Below are 22,186 nucleotides of genomic sequence, written 5' to 3'. Positions count from 1 at the left end.
TGGTGGCATTGCAATCTCTGACTTCAAAATATATTACAAAGCTATAGTAATCAAAGCAGCATGGTATGGGTACAAAAACAGGCACACAGATCAAAGGAACAGAATTGAAAGCCCAGAAATAAAACCACACATCTACGGACAACTAATCTTCAACAAAGGAGCCAAGGACATATAATGGAGAAAAGAAAGCGTCTTCAATAAATGTTACTGGGAAACCTAGACAGCCACATGAAAAAGAATGAAAGTAGATCATTATCTTTCTCCATACACAAAAATAGACTCAAAATGGACCAAAGACTTAAAGGTAAGACCTGAAACCATAAACCTTCTGGAAGAAAAGATAGGCAGTACGTTCTTTGACATCAGACATAAAAGGATCTTTTTGAATGCCATGTCTACTCAGACAAGGGAAACAAAAAATAAACAAGTGGGACTCCATTAGACTGAAGAGCTTCTGGAAGGCAAAAGAAACCAAGATCAAAATGAAAAAACAACCCACCAAATCAGAGAAAATATTTACAAATCATGTATCTGATAAGGGGTTAATCTCCATAATATATGAAGAACACACACAAATGAACTACAAAAAAAAACAACCCAATTAAAAAGTGGGCAGAGGATATGAACAGACATTTTTCCAAAGAAGATATACAGATGGCAAATATGCATATGAAAAGATGATCAACATTACTGATCATCAGGGAAATGCAAATCAAAACTACTCAAAGATATCACCTTAACGCCCATTGGAATGGCTATAATCACCAAGACAAAAAAATAACAAATGTCGGAGAGGTTGTGGAGAGAAGGGAACCCTCATACACTGCTGGTGGGAATGCAAACTAGTGCAGCCACTGTGGAAAACAGTATGGAGATTTCTCAAAAAATTAAAAATAGAAATACCATATGACCCAGCTATCTCATTACTGGATATTTACTCAAAGAACTTGAAACCAACAATTCAAAGAGACTTAGGCACCCCGTGTTCATTGCAGCATTATTCACAATGGCCAAGATGCAGAAGCAACCCAAGTGCCCATCGCCTGATGATTGGATAAAGAAGATGTGGCTTATAGATATTCAGTGGAATACTACTCAGCCAGAAAGACAAAATCGTCCCATTTGCAACAACATGGATGGACCTTGAGAGTATTATGTTAAGTGAGATAAGCCAGACAGAAAAAGACGAACACTGTATGGTTTCACTCATGTGGAAGATAAACAAACTCATGGGCAAAGAGAACAATTTAGTGGTTACCGGGGGGAAGGCATGTGGAGGGTGAACACAAGGGGTGAAGCGGCGCACTTATATGGTGTTTGACAAATACTAATGTACAGCTGAAATTTCACAATGTTATAAACTATTATGACCACAATAAAGAAAAACTGAAAAAAAACCCTTCCCAACATTTCAGATTTGTTATGATTCTCAGAACGTGAAAGAATAATACTATGTACACAGGTCTTTCATCACCAAAATACTACTACATCATTAATATTTGTTTGCTTGTTTGTCTGTATTTAAATACAGATAACTGGCTTTAGCCTGGGGTATTAAAACTCATTGTCAGAGGGATAGCAGTGGTTTTAATCAAATGATTTTCCCACATGAATTCAGCACGAGATTATGGTTAACAATAAGATGGGTAAGCATTCTAATATTTCTATTGTCTGATTGGTACAAGTGTTCATATGTCTTAAATTACTCGGTGACTATTAACTTAAGTACACTTTGAAGCTTACTTTAAGCTTAGAATTGGCTCTTGGAATGAATCTCCCTTCAGATTTCAAAATAGAGCAATAATGACCGGCACCTCTTGAATTTGCCGCTTCACCCAGAACACTAGTTCTCAACCTTTTTTCTGCCAAGCCTATATGCAGGATGCCATAAATGCTTGTCAGCTCTGGCTCGCCACAGTGCTTACTCCCTGGGGAGCAGCCTGCTGTCTAGGAGGTTGTATGGGTATACTTTCAAAAAAAGCGTGCCCCAAGCAATTTGGAAAATTTGTCCCACTCGTCACTGCTCGCCACCTTGAGAATTACTGTCTTAAGATCAGGAATTTTATAGAATGTAAATTCCATGAGACTTTAATTGCATTCACCACTGTATTCCCAGCACATAAGTCGATGCCTGATACATGGAGAAATCTCACTCTATTTACTGAATGAATGAATGAGTGGATGGATGGATGGATAGAGTCAAATAGGACCTTTGACACCACTTAGTTCAAAGTCTTCATTTTACCAGATAAAAAAAAAACAGGCAACAAAAGAGGCTCGCCCAAGGTTGTAGAACTCGTTAGTCAATGATAGAACCCACACTCTCCTTTATTCCCTTTGAAGGTACGTTCTGTAATAGTCTCCGTACCTCTTGACTAACCAAAATACTTAATCATAGGAAAATATTCTGGAGAGGATAAAGATATTGATCAGTTATCTGTCCATATTTGTCGTGAGGTCATACGTAAACTAATAAGCCTTGGCAATAGGAAAGTCAGAATCCATTTGACATCTCCCTACTCAGCTCGGCAGCGTGGCCTGTTGGCAAGAACATATGCTCTGGAGTCAGACTTGTTTTACAATCTGGGGCAAATCACTCCAACGCTGTGAGCGTTGGTCTTCTCAGCTGTGTATTACTGACAGCGATGCCTATCTTCAGGGCTGTTAGGAGGATTACTGAGATAACATATGTAAAACACCTGGCCCGGGAACTGACAGGTTACTGGTTGTGCAGAAAGACCGGTTCCCCACCTCCTTCACATAAGTAATGGCCTAGGACAGTTAAAAATGTCCAAGCTAAACCACTCGTATTACATAAGATGTCATATGCATCCCTCCCGGATGAGAGACGTAATTAAGAATCATGCTACCTATAAGTTATCATCCATGAGGAATTTTTACAAGGAGGTGACATTTAGTTCCTTTTCTTCATAAGCAGGCATGCTAGAATGTGAAGGGAAGTTTTCTCATTCTTTTGTAAGCCTACGTATTATATCCAATCATGAACAATTTTGCTAAATTGTCAGGTGCATATTCCATTCGTGCCTTTTTGGTATTGGGTCTCTGTCTCTTTCATCTGTGGCTGCCTCACTAATAAGAGCCTCGAGTCTTTTAATCTTCTGCCTGGTTTCAACCCTCAACCTTAAGTTGTCTGCCCACTGTCCACGGTTTGAGTTGTTGGTGAACATCTTGACTTTCTACACATCGCACTTAACAAGATACTACTGGAACCTCTGAGTCCTCTGTTTGGCAATGTTTTTGTTTTTTGATCACTCTTGTCCATTTATTCATTCCCTACAATGGCTCTCCCAACCCTCTTTTATATCCTCAGGCTCCTAATCCCTCTCGTCCTATAACCAGTGGCATTTTTTCTCTAACTTGACTGAGAAGACAAGACTCACGTGTGCATGCTGTCCCCTTCGCCCTTCTTCAGCTCCGTGGAGGAGCTTCTGCTCTTTGAGGCCAGCTCGCCGCGGGGAGCCAGATTCTGTCCCTGCCTCCTACATGGGATACCCCGTCAGTTTTCTCCTGCTGCCATCTTTAATCGTCTCCTTCTCCGACTTTTGTTATAAACCATCTAGATTTCAACGAGAGGTCCTTGAATCTAGTCTGAGAGCACTACTTAAGGTTTGTAGGCTGGATGGAAGCATGGTATGCTTGACGGCACCGTGAGGGCTGCCCGCGCTGTCAGCCCTCATCTGTCTGAGCAAAGCGGACAGTTGCTGCTTCCTGTTCCTCAAGCTTTGTTGGACTCTATCCTTTTCTCTCTCGGCCACAGCTGAATGGGTCAGTGATTGGTGGCCCGCCCTACAACAGCTGGGCATTTTATGAGCCTGTGAGTGACCTGTGAGACCAGCTGGCACGGGAGCTCGCCCAGTAGAGGCACTCCATCCTGGAAGGTGACCTGCTGACCCCGTCAGGGTCTCTGTCACTGCAGGTGTGAGGCAGGACCCGTGTAAGCACGGAGAGGCACTAGACAAGCAGAGACCTAAAAGAAGCCATGAAATAAGCAAAGCCGTAAAGTAGACAGGAGGCAGTGATAGTGGAGAAGGGAGAAGAAACTAACAGAAACTGCCCCCAAACTGGCAGAGGCAGAGACACAGTGAGAGCTCGTCAGGCCGTGCTGTTAGTTCCTGAGAGCTGGACTCAGGCTTCTGGTAACTTCATCTGTGTCCCGAATCGGGAGGCTGGATGTCCCCATTCATCCCTATGGTAAACTTCTCACCTGAAGTAACGAGAGGATGACTCTCAACCTGAACTGACCTCACACATTAGGCCGGCTGTTTGATCTTATTAAGCCAGTTTTCTTCTCCAATCGGCTCTCCCGTGTGTCTTTCTACTGGTGTCTATTTAAGCGTAGTACCTGGCTATCTCTGCTGTCTTCCCTTCCAGCATCTTTAGGCCTCCTGTGTGTACAAAATCGTTAGCAACCTCAGTGCTAAGGGTTTTGCTTGTTCCTTCCTTTTTATGACGTTCCTCAATTCTGGGTATTCAACAGTGATCTGAAATTTAAATTAGTGGCCTGTTTTCTTTTTTGTCTTTTAAAGCTAAATCCATCTCTTACTGCTAAATTTACTCATCTGTCATCAAACAATCTCCTTCGGCAGGTTTTCAGGAGTTTGGTGTGGTCTTAGTCAAATTCTCATACAAGTTTTGATCAATTATTTGTAGATGGGAATTTCTGGCTTTTCCAACCCTGGTCCTAAGAGTTGTGCTTTAAGGCAAAGTAAACTTGTCAACAAAGGCTATGACCCATTCGCATCCCTTGGGGTATGAACCCGGTGTTTGCAGCTGCATTGACTTCTTGTTGCCTGGAAACGCAGGCTTCCAGCAGGCAGCTTTCCTGCCTTCCGTTGATACTCTTCCTCTTGGTCTCAGCCAGCACTGCGGGGTCAGGTGAGCGGTGTTGAAAGCTTCTCCTAACGTGAATTCTGTTGTCTGGGGGAGGGCGTTAGGGTAAAAGGTTAGTCTGGGAAGTATGGGGAACAAACCGAGTACTTTTAAAATTCCGATTTTATTCAGTTTTTCTCTCATCCATTCCACACATTGTTTTTGAATATTACTTGGTACTGAGCTAAGTGTCGCGATATAGAAATGAAAATATAGTCCCTCCCTTCGTTTAACATGGAGGCTAGGAGGGGATGCAGTCATGCAAACAAATTACAGTTTGGGGAGGCTGCGTGCTGTCAAGGATTTGCCAGTGTAAGTGTCACATGCAAGCAGTCTCGTATGGTGGGAGAAAATGACGCGTGGAGGCAAGGGGTGGAAGATAATGCTGGGAGAGGACTTTGAGAAGCCAAGGAATTTGAATTTTATCCTTGAAGATTACAACTGTCTCATCCAGCGCTGGCATGGTGTAGTTGCTTGGCGAATACTTAACTGAGATGTCACATTCTTCACGAGGACACTTAGTGAACATCTCCAGTCGGAGAATTATTATTATTTTTTTTTTGAGGAAGATTGTCCCTCAGGTAACATCTGTGCCCATCTTCCTCTACTTTATATGTGGGATGCCTGCCACAGCATGGCTTGATAAGCAGTGTGTAGGTCTGCACCCAGGATCCAAAATGGGCAAACCCCAGGCCACCAAAGCAGAACATGTGAACTTAACTGCTGCGCCACCAGGCCAGGCCCGAGAATTAATTTTTTAACTTAAAATTTTTGTACATGGGGACATCACCAAGATGTCGGTGTGAGTAGTCTTCTTTGTCTCTCCCCCTTCAAATCTAAACTAATTGGACATTCATCGCTTAACAAAGGATATCCATATAGCATCTCAGGACACCTGAGAGACCCGTGCTGCTATACATCGGAAGGTGGACGGACTTCACCCCGGGAGGAGGTGGAGATAGGTGAAAACTCTCCGACCCCGACCCCCAAACAGCCTAGTACCTGCAAGCGGCTTTCTTCCAGCGGACTCCCCTGTAACATCGCCACGCACCAAGGGCAGGAGTGTGTGCACACCAGAGGAGCGATGGTGGAAACAGGTGACTACAGCCCTACCTAAGCCCCCCATGATTACACCTAAGCCCAGGGGGAAACTCCAGGGTCCCACGCCGGCGGCAGCAGGGAAAGCCTCTACTCAACATTAGCAGAGAGGCCCCGCACAGATCCACAACGCCGGGAGGCTCCCAAAGAGAATCCTGAACGGGGCAGCAGCCCGCCAGCTGCCGCCGCCGGTCTCACAAACTCCAGCTGTTGCCCAGATGGGGAAAGGGGCTCCCAGAGATCTCCTAGGAGAGGACTGGGGCCGGGTGGAGTTCCAGCGGCCGGCTCCGTGGCCCAGGGGGAATCTCCAGGGTCCCGCTCCGGCAGCAGGGAAAGCCTCAACTTGCCATTAGCGGAGAGGCTCCACTCAGCATTCAGAATGCTGGGAGGGTCCCAAAGAGGAGAATCCCGGGCAGGGCAGCAGCCAGCCAGCCGCCACAGGACTCACGGACTCCAGCTGTCCCCCAGACAGGGCAAGGGGCTCCCAGAGATCCTGGGGGAGAGGACTGGGGCTGGGTGGAGTTCCAGCGACCCGGCTCCATGGCCCAGGGGAAACTCCAGGGTCCTGCAGCAGCGGCAGGGAAAGCCTCTACTTGCCATTTGCGGAGAGGCCCAGCCCAGCATTCAGAATGCCAGGAGGGTCCCGAAGAGGAGGACTCCGGGCAGGGCAGCAGCCCGCCAGCTGCTGCCGGACACACGGACTCCAGCTGTCCCCCAGATGGGGCAAGGGGCACCCGGAGATCCCGTGGTAGGGGTCTGGGGCTGGATGGAGTTCCAACAGCCCGGCTCCGCAGCCCAGGGGGAAACTCTACAGCCTCACAGCAGCCTCAGCAATAGCCTCTGCACAGCACCAGTAGAGAGGCCCTGCCCAGCAATCACAAGGCTGGAAGACCCAGGGACAAAAGTAGCATAGCTAGGTGAGCTAACCACATAATGCAGAAGATGCCCATAGCTCTGCTGTGACCTATAGTGGACAAGTGAGATTTTGTGGGCTCTGACAGTGACAGAGCTGCAAATATAGGTGATCCTGCTCCCGGCCGCTGGGAAAGCCCATAACACTGCTGCAGACCCTAAGGAGGGAGCATGTCTAGGTGGTCTGCAACAGAGGCACCAGCAGCCTGAAGCCCCCTTGCGACTGCCCCCACAGCTGAAGGGGGACCCCACAGGACCACTGTGACTACGAGGAGGGGCCTAGGTCCAGTTAGTGAAAGCTGATAGGGTTCCTGGTCGGTGGAGTCTAAACAGCTGCTCCCCTGCCACAGCAGTAGAAACAAGTGGAAGCAGCAACTAAACTCTATCTCTATGCAGAGGCACAAATCCACACCATCAAGCAGTATGAAAAAATATATTAAATCTCCAGAACAGAAGGGAAATGACAAATACCCAGAAAACAATCCCAAAGACAATGAAATATATAACCTAAATGACGATGACTTTAAAAACAGCCATTATTAAAAAACTCAATGAGTTAAAAGAGAATACAGATAGACCCTCAATGAGTTCAGGAGCTATGTCACAAAAGAGTTTGATACTATAAAGAAGAACCAAACAGAAATACTGGAAATGAAGAACACAATGGAGGAGATTAAGAAAAATCTGGACTCTCTGAACAGAAGGGCTGATAATATGGAGGACAGAATTAGCAATTTGGAAGATAGGAATATAGAAATGCTGCAGGCAGAGGAGGAGAGAGAAATAAAACTAAAAAGAAATGAAGAAACTCTCTGAGAATTATCTGACTCAATTAGGAGGTGCAACATAAGGATTATAGGTATCCCAGAGGGAGAAGAGAAGGAGAAGGGGGCAGAAAGCCTGTTCAAAGAAATAATGGCTGAGAACTTCCCAAACCTGGGGAGAGAGATGGAACTTCATGTGACAGAAGCCAATAGATCTACAAACTTTATCAATGCAAGAAGACCAACCCTAAGGCATATAGTAGTGAAGCTAGCAAAAGCCAACAACAAAGAGAAAATACTAAGGGCAGCCAGGCAGAAGAAAATAACCTACAAAGGAACCCCCATAAGGCTATCAGCAGATTTCTCAGCAGAAACTTTACAGGCTAGAAGAGAGTGGAATGATCTATTAAAAACTCTGAAGGACAAAAACCTGCAGCCAAGAAATACTCTACCCAGCAAAAATATCCTTCACATACGATGGAGAAATAAAAACTTTCCCAGATAAACAGAAGTTAAGGGAGTTCATTGCCACAAAACCTCCTCTTCAAGAAATGCTCAGTAAAACCCTCATACATGAAAAATCAAAAAAAGGAAAGGGGTTACAAAACCAAGAGCAAAGGAGATAAGTAGAAGGACAACAACAGAAGGTAGCAGCTCTCCATCAGAACAGGTAGCAAAAGCTAAATAAAACATTAAAGATAAAAGGAAGAGAAACACCAAGAATAAATATAACCCTGTCATTTTAACCACAAGCTCACAACACAAGAAAGAAGAGAAAAAAAATCTGACAATAACAACCTAGAAGGGGAAGAGAAAAGGGATGGAACATTTTAATTCAAGGAAATAAGAGGCTATCAGAAAATGGACTATCTCATCTATGAGATGTTTTATACAAACCACCTAGTAACCACTAAACAAATAACAAGAATAAAGACACAAATTACAAATAAGAAGAAACTCAATGCAGAAATTTACATACCAAAAGTAGTAATCCAAAAATCATGGGATGAGAAACAAAGGAAATGCAAGAGAACTGGAAAATAAGTGATAAAATGGCAGCAGTAGGCCCCCACATTTCAATAATCACTCTAAATGTAAATGGTTGAACTCTCCAATCAAAAGACACAGAGTGGCAGGATGGATCAAAGAACAAGACCCAACAATATGCTGCTTCCAGGAAACACACCTCAGCCCCAAAGACAAACACAGACTCAGAGTGAAGGGATGGAAGACAATACTCCAAGCTAATAATGAACAAAAGAAAGCAGGTGTCGCTATACCAATATCAGACAAAGTAGACTTCAAAGCAAAACAGATAAAGAAAGACAAAGAGGGATGGTATATAATGATAAAAGGGACACTCCACCAAGATGACATAACACTTATAAATATATATGCACCCAACACAGGAGCACCAAAATTTGTAAAGCAACTCTTAACAGCACTAAAAAGGAGACATCAAAAACAATACAATAATGGTAGGGGACCTCAACACCCCATTAACACCAATGGATAGATCATCCAGACAGAAAATCAACAAGGAAATTATAGAATTAAATGAAAAATTAGATTAGATGGACTTAATAGATATATATAGAACACTTCATTCAAAAACAGCAGGTTATGCATTCTTCTCAAGTGTGCATGGAACATTCTCAAGGATAGACCATATCTTGGGAAAGAAAGCAAGCATCAATAAATTCAAGAGGGTTGAAATAATATCAAGCATCTTTTCTGATCATAATGCTATGAAACTAGAAATCAACTACAAGAATAAAGCTGGGAAAGGGGCAAAAATGTGGAGACTAAACAACATGCTACTGAACAAACAATGGATTATTGAGGAAATTAAAGAAGAAATCAAATATTATCTGGAGACAAATGAAAATGAAAACAAGCCATACCAACTCATTTGGGACACAGCAAAAGCAGTCCTAAGAGGGAAATTCATTGCAATACAGGCTCACCTCAATAAACAAGAAAAATCTCACATAAGCAACCTCAAACAACACCTAACAGAATTAGAAAAAGAAGAACAAACAAAGCCCAAAGTCGGTAGAAGGAGGTAAATAATAAAAATTAGAGCAGAAATAAACGATATTGAAACAAAAAAGACAGTAGAAAGGATCAATGAAACAAAGAGTTGGTTCTTCGAAAAAATTAACAAAACTGACAAACCCTTAGCCAGACTCACCAGGAAAAGAAGAGAGAAGTCTCAAATAAATACAATTAGGAATGAGAGAGGAGAAGTCACAACAGATACCAAAGAAATACAAGGCATCATAAGACAATACTGTGAAAAACTATATGCCAACAAATTGAACAACCTAGAAGAAATGGATAAATTCCTAGACTCTTACAACCTCCCCAGAATGAATCGGGAAGAAATAGAGAATCTGAATAGACCAATCACAAGTAAAGAAATAGAAACAGTAATCAAAAACCTCCCCCAAAATAAGAGTCCAGGATCCGACGGCTTCTCTGGAGAATTCTACCAAACATTCAAAGAAGATTTAATACCTATCCTTCTCAAACTATTCCTGAAAATTGAGGACGATGGAGCACTCCCTAACACATTCTATGAAGCCAACATCACTCTGATCCCCAAACCTGACAAGGACAACACTAAGAAGGAAAACTACAGGCCAATATCACTGATGAATATAGATGCAAAAATCCTCAACAAAATTCTGGCAAACCGAATACAGCAATACATCAAAAAGATTATACACCATGATCAAGTGGGATTTATACCAGGGACACAGGGATGGTTCAACATCCGCAAGTCAATCAACGTGATACGCTACATTAACAAAATGAGAAACAAAAACCACATGATCATCCCAATAGATGCAGAGAAAGCATTCGACAAGATCCAACATCCATTTATGATAAAAACCCTCAATAAAATGGGTATAGAAGGAAAGTACCTCAACATAATAAAGACCATATATGACAAACCCACAGCCAACATCATACTCAATGGACAAAAACTGAAAGCCATCCCTCTGAGAACAGGAACAAGACAAGGGTGCCCATTTTCACCACTCCTATTCAACATAGAACTGGAGGTTTTGGCCAGAGCAATTTGGCAGGAAAAAGAAATAAAAGGAATCCAAATAGGCAATGAAGAAGTAAAACTCTCGCTGTTTGCAGACGACATGTCTTATATATAGAAAGTCCCAAAGAATCCATAGGAAAACTATTAGAAACAATCAACAGCTACAGCAAAGTTGCAGGGTATAAAATCAACATACATAAATCAGTAGCATTTCTATACACTAACAACGATCTAACAGAAAAAGAACTCAAGAACTAAATCCCATTCACAATCGCAATGAAAAGAATAAAATACCTTGGGATAAATTTAACCAAGGAAGTGAAAGATCTATACCAACAAAAACTACAAGGCTTTCTTGAAAGAAATTGATGATGACGTAAAGAGATGGAAAGACATTTCATACACATGGATTAGAAGAATAAACATAGTTAAAATGTCCATGCTACCTAAAGCAATCTACAGATTCAACACTATCCCAATCAGAATCCCAATGACATTCTTTACAAAAATTGAACAGAGAATCCTAAAATTCATATGGGGCAACAAAAGTCCCAAAATTGCTAAAGCAATCCTGAGTAAGAAGAACAAAGCTGGAGGCATCACAATCCCTGACTTCAAAACATACTACAAAGCTACAGTAATCAAAACAGCATAGTACTGGTACAAAAACAGGTCCACAGATCAATGGAACAGAATTGAAAGCCCAGAAATAAAACCACACATCTATGGACAGCTAATCTTCGACAAAGGAGCTGAGGGCCTACAATGGAGGAAGGAAAGTCTCTTCAACAAATGGTGCTGGGAAAACTGGACAGCCACATGTAAAAGAATGAAAACTGACCATTCTTTTTCACCATTCACATAAATAAACTCAAAATGGATCAAAGACCTAAAGATTAGGCCTGAAACAATAAGTCTTCTAGAAGAGAATATAGGCAGTACACTCTTTGACATCAGTTTCAAAAGAATCTTTTTGGACACCATAACTCCTCAGACGAGGGAAACAATAGAAAGAATAAACAAATGGGACTTCCTCAGACTAAAGAGCTTCTTCAAGGCAAGGGAAAACAGGATTGAAACAAAAAAACAGCCCACTAATTGGGAAAAAATATTTACAAGTTACTTATCCAACAAAGGGTTAATCTCCATAATACATAAAGAACTCACACAGCTCAACAACAAAAAATCAAACAACCAGATCAAAAAATGGGCAGGGGACATGAACAGATATTTCTCCAAAGAAGATATAAGTATGGCCAATAGACACACGAAAAGATGCTCATCATCACTAATCATCAGGGAAATGCAAATCAAAACTACACTGAGATATCACCTTACACCCATTGGAATGGCAAAAATATCCAAAACCAAGAGTGACAAATGTTGGAGAGGTTGTGGAGAAAAAGGAACCCTCACACACTGTTGGTGGGAATGCAAACTAGTGCAGCCACTATGGAAAACAGTATGGAGATTTCTCAAAAAGTTAAAAATAGAAATACCTTATGACCCAGCCATCCCACTACTGGGTATCTATCCTAAGAACCTGAAATCAGCAATTCCAAGAATCCCATGCACCCCTATGTTCATTGCAGCATTATTTACAATAGCCAAGATGTGGAACCAACCCAAGTGCCCAGCAACTGATGATTGGATAAAGAAGATATGGTATATATACACAATGGAATATTACTCAGCCATAAAAAAGGACAAAATCGTCCCATTCAGAACAACATGGATGGACCTTGAGGGTGTTATGTTAAGCGAAATAAGCCAGACAGAGAAAGACGAACTCTATATGACTCCACTCATAGGTGGAAGTTAACATATAGACAAGGAGAACTGATCGGTGGTTACCAGGGGAAAGGGGGGGGCGGGCAGAGCACAAAGGGTGAAGTGGTGTACCAACAACACGACTAACAATAATGTACAACTGAAATTTCACAAGGCTGAAACTATCATAATCTTAATAAAAAATTTTTTTTGTACATGTTAAGGACACTATGCTAGAATTTTTATGTAATTAGAAAAACCTGACATGGCACAAATTTGTATCCAAGAATATATATAATTAAATTGACATCAGTTTCTTTCTCCATGATTGGATGGTGGAGTTGATTTATAATTATTTACAAAGTGAAATCTGTTTTTTTAATTACAGAATCACCTAAGTCATCTTCACTGTGACAAGCGCCATGGGTTCTGGAATCAGGCAGAGTCGGCCTTCTTTGCCTCGTGTGTGACCTTGTTGTGCAAATTACTTGACCTCCCTGGTCCTCATCTGTAAGATGAAGTGGAGAGCTGCTAACGCTGGAGCCGCATGTGGCTCTGGTGAACATGAAATTAGGGAGGGTGTCTGTACTTGCTCCACACCCCTCCTGTGCAGCCAAGCATCAGTTTGTTTGCCCTCAATCAAACTCAATCCGGGATTGAGCACCGACTCAAAAGGCTGTCAAGAATTCAGTCTGTTACGTTTGGAGGAGCCTCTCCTCCCTGGATTGACACAACAACCCGGGGGTTTCAGCAAAGTGCCTGGGAAACACAGACGCAGTCCGGTCCTTATGCTCTGGCGGTAGCTGTTCGTCCATCCTGGCACGTGGCCTGGCCCACACCTCCCGTGTGTGTTGGCCTTGGATGCTCCAGCCAGCTCAGAGATGCTCCCGCACAGGTCCTGTCCTGTGACCCTAGGCTCAGCCTCAAGATTCCCACCGCTCCCTCAAGGCCTCAGATCTCAGTGCTCATCTCCTTCCACGCACACCACACAGCCATGCTCCGCTGGACACATCCTCAACCTGTCTGGGGCATGAGCCCGTCTCCTAGCAACTCTCCCTGCTCAGTTTTCACCAGCTGATCTCAATCCACCAGACTCCCAGGCCAAAGCCTGGCTGAGGAGGTGTCTCCCAGGACTGGGCAACTTCTGTTTTCAGCCCAGAAGCTCAAAGGCAATAATACCCATGGAGGGGAGGAATCAGAATTGTGTGAAAATAGGACTGCGTGGCTCCCCTTGGAATAGTGGTGGGAAAGACATCGATCATTCTTGTGAGTCACTTCCAGCAGCAAATATCCCAGGGTATCCTGCCACTTAGAGAAAGTGCTGACTTCAGTGGCTGGCGTGTAGTCATCTCACAGTAACTATCAACCACCAGCATTCTTATTTTTATTAGCATCCCTTTTGGATGACAGGCAAGGATTCAGAGTGATCTCAGTAAATTAAAGGAACTATCCAACTGGAAAATGACCTGGAGAAACTGAAGCTGTCTAAAGAAAGAAATCTAAATTGTTAAAGGAAGAAAAAAAATAAGGCTTTGGGAGAAAGCACTTGCGTTACTTACTCAATATGGAAATGAAGAAAATGGAAGGCTTCCGTTTGTCCCTAAGCATGTGACAGCTTCAGCACAGACCCTCATCAGCTGTTCTTCATCAAACCCAGGATTTAAGCGACAGAGAGTAGCTGGAATTGCATCTTGAGATCTGGGCCAGTCTCACACACACATCAAGTGTCTATTCAACACAGAATGTTCACAGACGTCGTGGCTGCCCCAGCCCTAGAAAAGCGTTAGGCGGTTGTGGGGTTCACCTGCTGGGGAACAAGTGCTGGCTGAGGTCATGCGTTGGGTCCTCCTCAACAGTATGCGCCTTTGTATGCTTTTGTCACTTAGTGAGTGATCTTGAAAATATTTTCTCATCTACATTGGTGTATTTTTTATCTCAATCAAACAGACATGGCGTAGAAGGAAGGTCCTGCTCTGAGCATCAGGAATGTAGGTCTGTATCTTTGCCTTTAGACCGATTTCCTAGGTGACCTGTGGTAGCCATTTAGCTCTCTCTAGGAATAAAGACGGGATGGAATGGGAGCTACCTGCTCTGTTCCCACTCAGCTCTAGCGTTCTGACACGTGTTTTCTTCACGTTTTCTTTCTGTACTGCTAATGAGCAGTAGGATTCAGAATTCGTTTATTCTCGGAGAGCAGACTGTGATGTAATTTCCTAGTGTAAATACTTAATTTACGAGCCTCTAGTTTCTAAAAGGAAATTGAAAAGTTTTCTTGTGGAGAAATTAGGCTGCTCCGTTATCCTACCGGAAGTGCATTTCAATGAGGTCTAATTTGAGGGAACCTGTTTTCCGCGGGACAGGTAATTTAGAACGGACACTTTTCCTTCTTGCCACGGCCCGTCTCTGTAACAAACTAGGCTTTTTGCTGTTCCCAAGTGAGCTTTCCTTTGTTTCAGGTTGGTGGGATTAAGCAATCACACCTTTAAACAGCGCATTGGTGTTAAGGCGAGACCCTCATCAGTTTCAGGTTTTCCTAATTCCTTGAAATCAATTTGTCTTAATTCAGTCATTTTACCGTCTGACCAGGGAGTTAATCAGACCTCATCTCATTGGCAGGCCCTTATTTTAAAACTCTGGGAACGGAAGTTTCTTCTCCCGTTGATCTTCCACCCGTATCTAAGATGTAGCTCTTGGTGGCAACTCCTCTCTTATTTTCTTTGGGCTCGTCTCCTTCTGAATAGATGAATCCCAGGATTGGGAGGTGGGATCCTTGACTGATTTCCGCTTTATTCTTCCCTCCATGCTCCAGTCCTCACCAGGTACTAGACCCTGAATGCCATTTGCCAGGTAGTGACAGAATCTGCACTTGGCTCTTTGTGCATTGTTTAGTTTGACCTTCTGTTTACAACTGACTTTTCTATCCTCTTTAAGCATCTTACTAAAAGGTTAGGAAGGCATATAATGTAAACTAGCGTAGTTCTGCCTCGGTAATGGTACATGACATCTGTGTAGATAGCTTATAAGATGCTCTTCAAAACAAAGTCTGTGTCTTACCATTTTTATACGTCCCAATGCTTGTAGTGTAGGTGTTTGAACATAGGTACTCATTGACGGGACATAAAGGGCAGCAGCAGAGGGAGACCAGAAGGTTTACGATGAGAGTGATGTCTTCATGATGGACTCAACTCTAGCTGCCTGTTAGAGTAATGTGAACACACACATACACACAAATACTGACAGCTTTGTCCCACCCCCAGAGATTCTGAGAGAAGGAGGATTTTTTTTAACCCCCACCCCCACCAAGTTATTCTTGGGGAGCCAGCACTATCATTATTAAAACATTGGTCTACATTATCAAAAACGTTTAGACAATGATGACGACATTGTCAGTGGGAACACGATTAAAGAGGCTAGCATGAATGTATCTGCTATGTTGACTTCTTAAAGTCTTGCGCCCTAAATAGTGTATCACTGTTCCCTATTTTTTATTTATTTGGGTTTTTTTGGCACTTCTCATACCAGAGACCCTGTTGACCCTTGTTACATGCTGACAGCACTTCTAAGTACAGTAATGCTGTTTCTGCCTCAGACAGAATGTGTCAGCTGACTGTTTAGTGCTCTTTCCTTGATACACAGGCACAGCAGGTCTTTTAGAAACTTTGTTTCAAGAGGATATTTAAAGAGGAAGGAGAAGCAGGTTGTTGCAGAGATTGACCTGATCCAAACTACCCACCAAGTCTAGTCTTTACATCAGCAGGCAGCCTGCCCTCCTCACTTTGTCACGGATCCCTTATGGTCAGCTCAGCCGCAAGAGTTGCCTACATCTCAGTTGATAATTCTTTTTAAAAATTGAATAATCTAAGTCAGCAGTTGTCAAAGTGTGGTGCAGGGACCTCTGGGGGTGCCCAAGACTCTTTCAAGGGTCTGCAAGGTTAAAATCATGTATGGATCAGAGATCCGTCAGAGTGTAATACGGACCAATGCATCTTAATGTCACAGTATAAGATGTATATGGTATGGTGTCAGAGTCCACCCTGTGACGTTAAAATCCACTGGTCCATATCACATTTGATAAATACATTTCTCTCGATAAATACTTAGGAGTGAAATGACTGGGTTGTAGGGTAGGTGTATGTTTACTTTTTAGGGAAGTGCCAAACTGTTTTCCAAAATAATTATACCATTGTATATTCCCACCGGCAGTGTGTGGGAGTTCCAGCTGCTCTCCACGCCCACCAACGCTTTCAATGGCGGGTCCTTTAATCTTTGACGTTTTAACAGGTGTGTGGTTTATCTCATTGTGGTTTTGATTTTCATTTCCCTAATGACTAATGATGTTGAGCATTTTTTCTTTCATATTTTTATAGCTTTATTGAGATATATTTCACATCATAAAATTCATCCATTTAAAGGATACAGTTCAGCGGTTTTTAGTGTATTCACAGAATTGTGCAAGTGTTACCACAAACTAATTTTAGAACATTTCAACATCCCAGAAAAGAAATCCCATGCACATTAGCAATCATTCCTCAGTCTTTCTTCCCTAAACCCCACCTCAGCCCCACGCAACTACTAATCTACTTTTTGTCTCTATGAATTTTCCTATTTTGGGCATGTCACATAAATGGAATCATACTACATGTGGTCTTTTGGTGACTGGCTTCTTTGGCTTAACATAATGTGTCCGAAGTACTTTTTATTGCTAATAATAGTCCATCTATAGATATATTACACTTTATTCATCAGTTAATGGATATTTAGTTTGTTTCTATTATTTGAATGTCGTAAATATTGCTACTATGAATATTTGTATATTTCTTATTTTCTACGGATATATGTTTCAATTTTTTTGTATAGATATATGTTTTAATTTCTCTTTGCTATATACATCGGAGGAGAATGGCTGGGTCATATGGTGACTCTATGTTTTTCATTTTGAGAAACTACTAAACTGCCCCATTTTACATTCCCACCAACAATGTATAAGGATTTCACTTTCTCTACGTCCTCGCCAACATGTATTTATTGTCTGTCTTTTTAAAATTCGACCATCTTTTCTTGTGCTTATTTACCATTCACATACCTGCTTTGGTGAAGCATCTGTTTTAATCTTTTGTCCATTTAAAAAATTGAGTTGTTTTCTTATCATTGTGTTTTGAGACCTCTTTATATATTCTGGACACAAGTCCTTTATCAGATTGTATGCTTTGCAAATATTTTCTCCCAGTCTGGGGCTTCTTTTCATTCTCTTAACAGTTTTTAAAAAAAATTTTTTGAAGAGAAGTTCTTGACTCCAATGAAATTCAAATTATCTCTTTGTTCTTTTGTATACTGTACTTCTGGTTTTCTACCTAAGAAATCTTTGCCTAACCCAAGGTCACAGGGACTTTGTCCTGTGTTTTCTTCTAGATAGTTTAGTCTTGGGTTTTACATTTAGGTCTATCATGCATTTTGAGTTATTTTCTGTATATAGTGCAAGGTGTTGATCGCAGTTCATTTTTTAAATATGAATATCTTACTCCAGCACTATTTTTGAAAAGACTACCCTTTCTCTACTGAATTGCCTTTACACCTTTGTCAGAAATTAGTTATCCATATATGAGTGAGTTTATTCTGTACTCTGTATTCTGTTCCATTGCTCTCTTTGTCTCAATGCCAATACCATACTCTCCCGATTACTGTAGATTATAATAAGTCTTGAACTGAGGTGGTGAAAGTCCTCCAAATTTGTTCTTTTTCACAGTTGTTTTGGCTAAGTCCTTTGCATTTCCATATAAATTTTAATATCAACCTGTCAATTTCTACAAAAAACCCCGTTGGGATTTTGAGTAGGACTGCATTGAATCTGTAGATCAATTTGGGGAGAATTGGCATCTGAACAATGTTGAGTTGTTCAATCCGTGAACACAGTATATCCCTCCATTTAAACAGGTCACCTTGAATTTCTCTCAGCAATGTTTTAGAGTTTTCAGTGTACAGGCCTTGCATATTTTTTGTTAGATTTATCCTTAAGTATTTCATTGTTGGATGCTATTGTAAATGGTATTTAAAATTTTCAATTTCTGATTGTTTGTTGCTAATACATAAAAATACAACTGATTTTTGTATATTGGTCTTGTATTCTGCAACTTGGCCAAACTTGCTTAATAGTTCTAAAAGCTGGGGCTGGCCCGGTGGTTAAGTGCACACGTTCTGCTTTGGTGGCCTGGGGTTTGCCAGTTCAGACCCTGGTTGCAGACATGGCACCACTTGTCAAGCCATGCTGTGGCAGGCATCCCACATACAGAGTAGAGGAAGATGGGATGTTAGCTCAGGGCCTGTCTTCCTCAGCAAAAAGAGGAGGATTGGCAGTAGATGTTAGCTCAGGGCTAATCTTCCTCAAAAAAATTTTAAAAAGTTCTAAAAGCTTTTTTTTGTTTTGATTCCTTCGGATTTTCCATGACACAATCATGTCGTGAATAAAGACCATTTTAGCTCTTCCTTTTCGATCAGTGTGCCTTTTGTTTCTTCTTATTGCCTTATTGTGCTGGTTACAACCTCCAGTAGAATGTCGAATAGAAGTGGTAAGAGAAGCCTTCCTTCTTTGTTTCTGACATTAGGGGGAAAGCATTCTGTTTTTTTTTTTTTTTTTTTTTATCATAAAGTATGATGCTCTCTGTAAGATTTTATGGATCTGTTTTATCAGGCTGAGGAATTCCCATCTATTTCTTGTTTGCTGAGTTTTCATCAGGAATTGATGTTGGACTTTGTCAAATATTTTTTCTGCATTTGTTGAGATAATCATGTGCCTGTTCTTTCCTAGTTCATTAATATGGTGAAATAGGGTGTTCGAATTTTGAATGTTAAAACCAAGCTTGCTTTCTTGGGATAAACTCCACTTGGTTATCCCTTTGTTTGTATTGATAGATCCAGTTTGCTTACACTTTGCCAAAAATTTCCATAACTATGTTCCCGAGAGATTGTGGATCATAGTTTTCTTCTCTCATTATCTCTTTTCTGGTTTTGGCATTCTGGTCTCATAAAACAGGTTGGGAAGTATTGCCTCCTCTTTATTTTTTCCTAGAGGAGTCTTATGTTGAATTGTGTGATTTCTTCCCTAAATGTTTGGCAGAACTCCCCAAAGCCATCTGGGCCTTAATTCTTCTTTATAGGAAAGTTTTAAACTACAAATTCAATTTCTTTGTAAGGGTGATCTTCAGTAGTTTGTATCTTTCAAGGACTTTATTTCACCTAAGTTGTTCAATGTATTCACATAAAATTGTTCATTATTCCCCTTGGTATCTTTCTAATATCGCTGGAATCTGTAGTGATGTCACCTCTCTCACTCCTGATGTTGGGAATTTATGTATTCTTTTCTGCCCCCTGGTTAGTCTGGCTAGAGGTTTATAAATTCTGTTGTAATTCTCCAAGAACAAGGTGTTTGTTTTATTTATTTTCTCTATTTTTCTGTTTTCTATTGCACTGATTACCACCCCGAGCTTTAATTCCATTCTCTGGTTTTGCCCCTCAACTTTTCTGAGGTGGCAGCTGAGGTCATAGATTTCAAACCTTTCTTCTTTTCTAATGTAGGCAGTTAGAGCTACAAATTTTCATCTACTCACTGCTTTAGCTTCATTCCACAAATTTCCTAATGATTTGTTTTCAATCTCACCCAGTTTTTTATTTCCCTTTTGATTTATTCTTTGATCCTTCACCTATCTATAAGTGTATTATTTAGTTTCCAAATATTAGGGACTTTTCAGATAATCTTTCTGTTGTTGATTTCTAGTTTAATTATATTTGGTCAGAGAACGTGCTTTGTATGATTTGGGTCCTTTTAAATTTATTGAGACTTCTTTTACAGCCATGAACATGGCCTGTCTTGGTAAATGATCCATGTATCCTTGAAGAGAATGTGTATTCTGCTATTTTGGGGGGAGTACTTGGTAAAAGATAATCAGGTCAAATTGATTGATAGCGTTGCTCAAGTTTTCTATATACTTATGAATTATCTGTCTACTTTTCTATCAGTTATTGAGGAAAGAGTGTTGAAATCTCCACCTATAATTGTTTATCTATTTCTCTTTTCAGTTCCACTTTTTTTGGCTTCATTTATTTTGAAGTCCTCTTATTAGGTGTATACATGTTTACCATTGCTATGAACTCTTGGTAAGTTGATCCTTTTGCCATGATGAAATGACCTTCTTTATCTCTGGTAATCTCCTCTGCTCTGAGATCTACTTTGTCTATTATTAATGTAACCCCTTCAGCTTTCTTTTGATTGGTGTTATCATGGTATATATTTTTCCTTTGTTTTGCTCTTAGCCAACTTGTGTCTTCCTATTTAAAGTGAGTTTTTTGTAGCAGGATATAGTTGGGTCTTGCTTCTTCATCCAGTCTCCTAATCTCAGTCTTTTAATTGGAATGTTTAGACCATTTACATAAAATGTGATTATTCATATGGCTGGGTTGAAGTCTACCATGTTGGTATTTGGTTTCTATTTGTCTCGTCAGTTCCTTGTTCCCTTTTATCTTTTCTCTGCCTGCTTTTGGATTGAGCCTTTTTTAAATGATTCCTTTTTATCATTTTTGTTGGCTTATTAGCTATGGCTATTTGTTTTCTTTGTGTGTTTCAGTGGTTGCTTTTCGGTTTGTAGTATACACCTTAAACTTACCACATCCTACTTTCAATTGATGTTATATCACTTCATATATAGTAAAAAAAAACTTTACAATAGCATACTTCCATTTCTTCCCTCTGAGAATTTGTGCCATTGTTGTCATACGTTTTGCTTATATGTTATAAATCTCACGATGCACTGTAATTGTTTTTACTTTTAGTAATTGGTTATCTTTTAAAGGTATTTAAACAATAAAAATAAATCTTTATATTAATTGACATAATTACCAGTCTGGTCTGTTTTATCCCTTTGTGTAGATCTAGATTTCTATCTATTGCCCTTTTCCTTTTGCTTGAAGGACTTCCTTTAATATTTCTTTTAGTATAGATCTGCTGCTACACTAAAATTCTTTCAGCTTTTGTATATCTGAAAAAGTCTTTATTTTGCCATTTTGTTTTGTTTTGTTTTTGGTGGGGAAGATTGGCCCTGACCTAACATCTGTTGCCAATCTTCCTCTTTTTGCTTGAGGAAGGTTGTTGCTGAGCTAACATCTGTGCCCATCTTCCTCTATTTTGTATGTGGGATACCACCATGGCATGCCTTGATGAGCGGAGTGTAGGTCTGCAACCAGGATCGGAACTCATGAACCCTGGGCTGCTGAAGCAGAGTATGTGAACTTAACCACTATGCCACTGGGTTGGCTGCTTGCCTTAGTTTTTGAAAGATATTTTCATGGAATAAAGACCAGTAGGTTGGTACTACCTACCACTTCCATTTGTCCACTTCCATTTGTATTTTGCCTTGCATTGTTCATGACAAGAAATTCACCATCATCTTTATCTTTTTACCTCTATGTATGATGTGTATGTTTTCTGACTGCTTTTAAGATTTTCTCTTTACAACTAGTTTTAAGCAATTTGATTATGAAATGACTTAGTGTAGTTTTCTTCATAGTTTCTGTGCTTGGAATTCATTTAGATTCTTGGATCTATGGGTTTATAGGTTTCATCAAATTTGGTTTCATTAAAATCTTGGCCATTATTTCTTAAAATTTTTTTCCTGTCATTCATCTGCTTCAGGGATCCAAATAT

The sequence above is a fragment of the Equus quagga genome, chromosome 8 (genome assembly GCF_021613505.1).
Source record: "Equus quagga isolate Etosha38 chromosome 8, UCLA_HA_Equagga_1.0, whole genome shotgun sequence".
In the NCBI taxonomy this organism is placed as follows: domain Eukaryota; kingdom Metazoa; phylum Chordata; class Mammalia; order Perissodactyla; family Equidae; genus Equus; species Equus quagga.
This window is presented reverse-complemented; position numbering follows the sequence as displayed.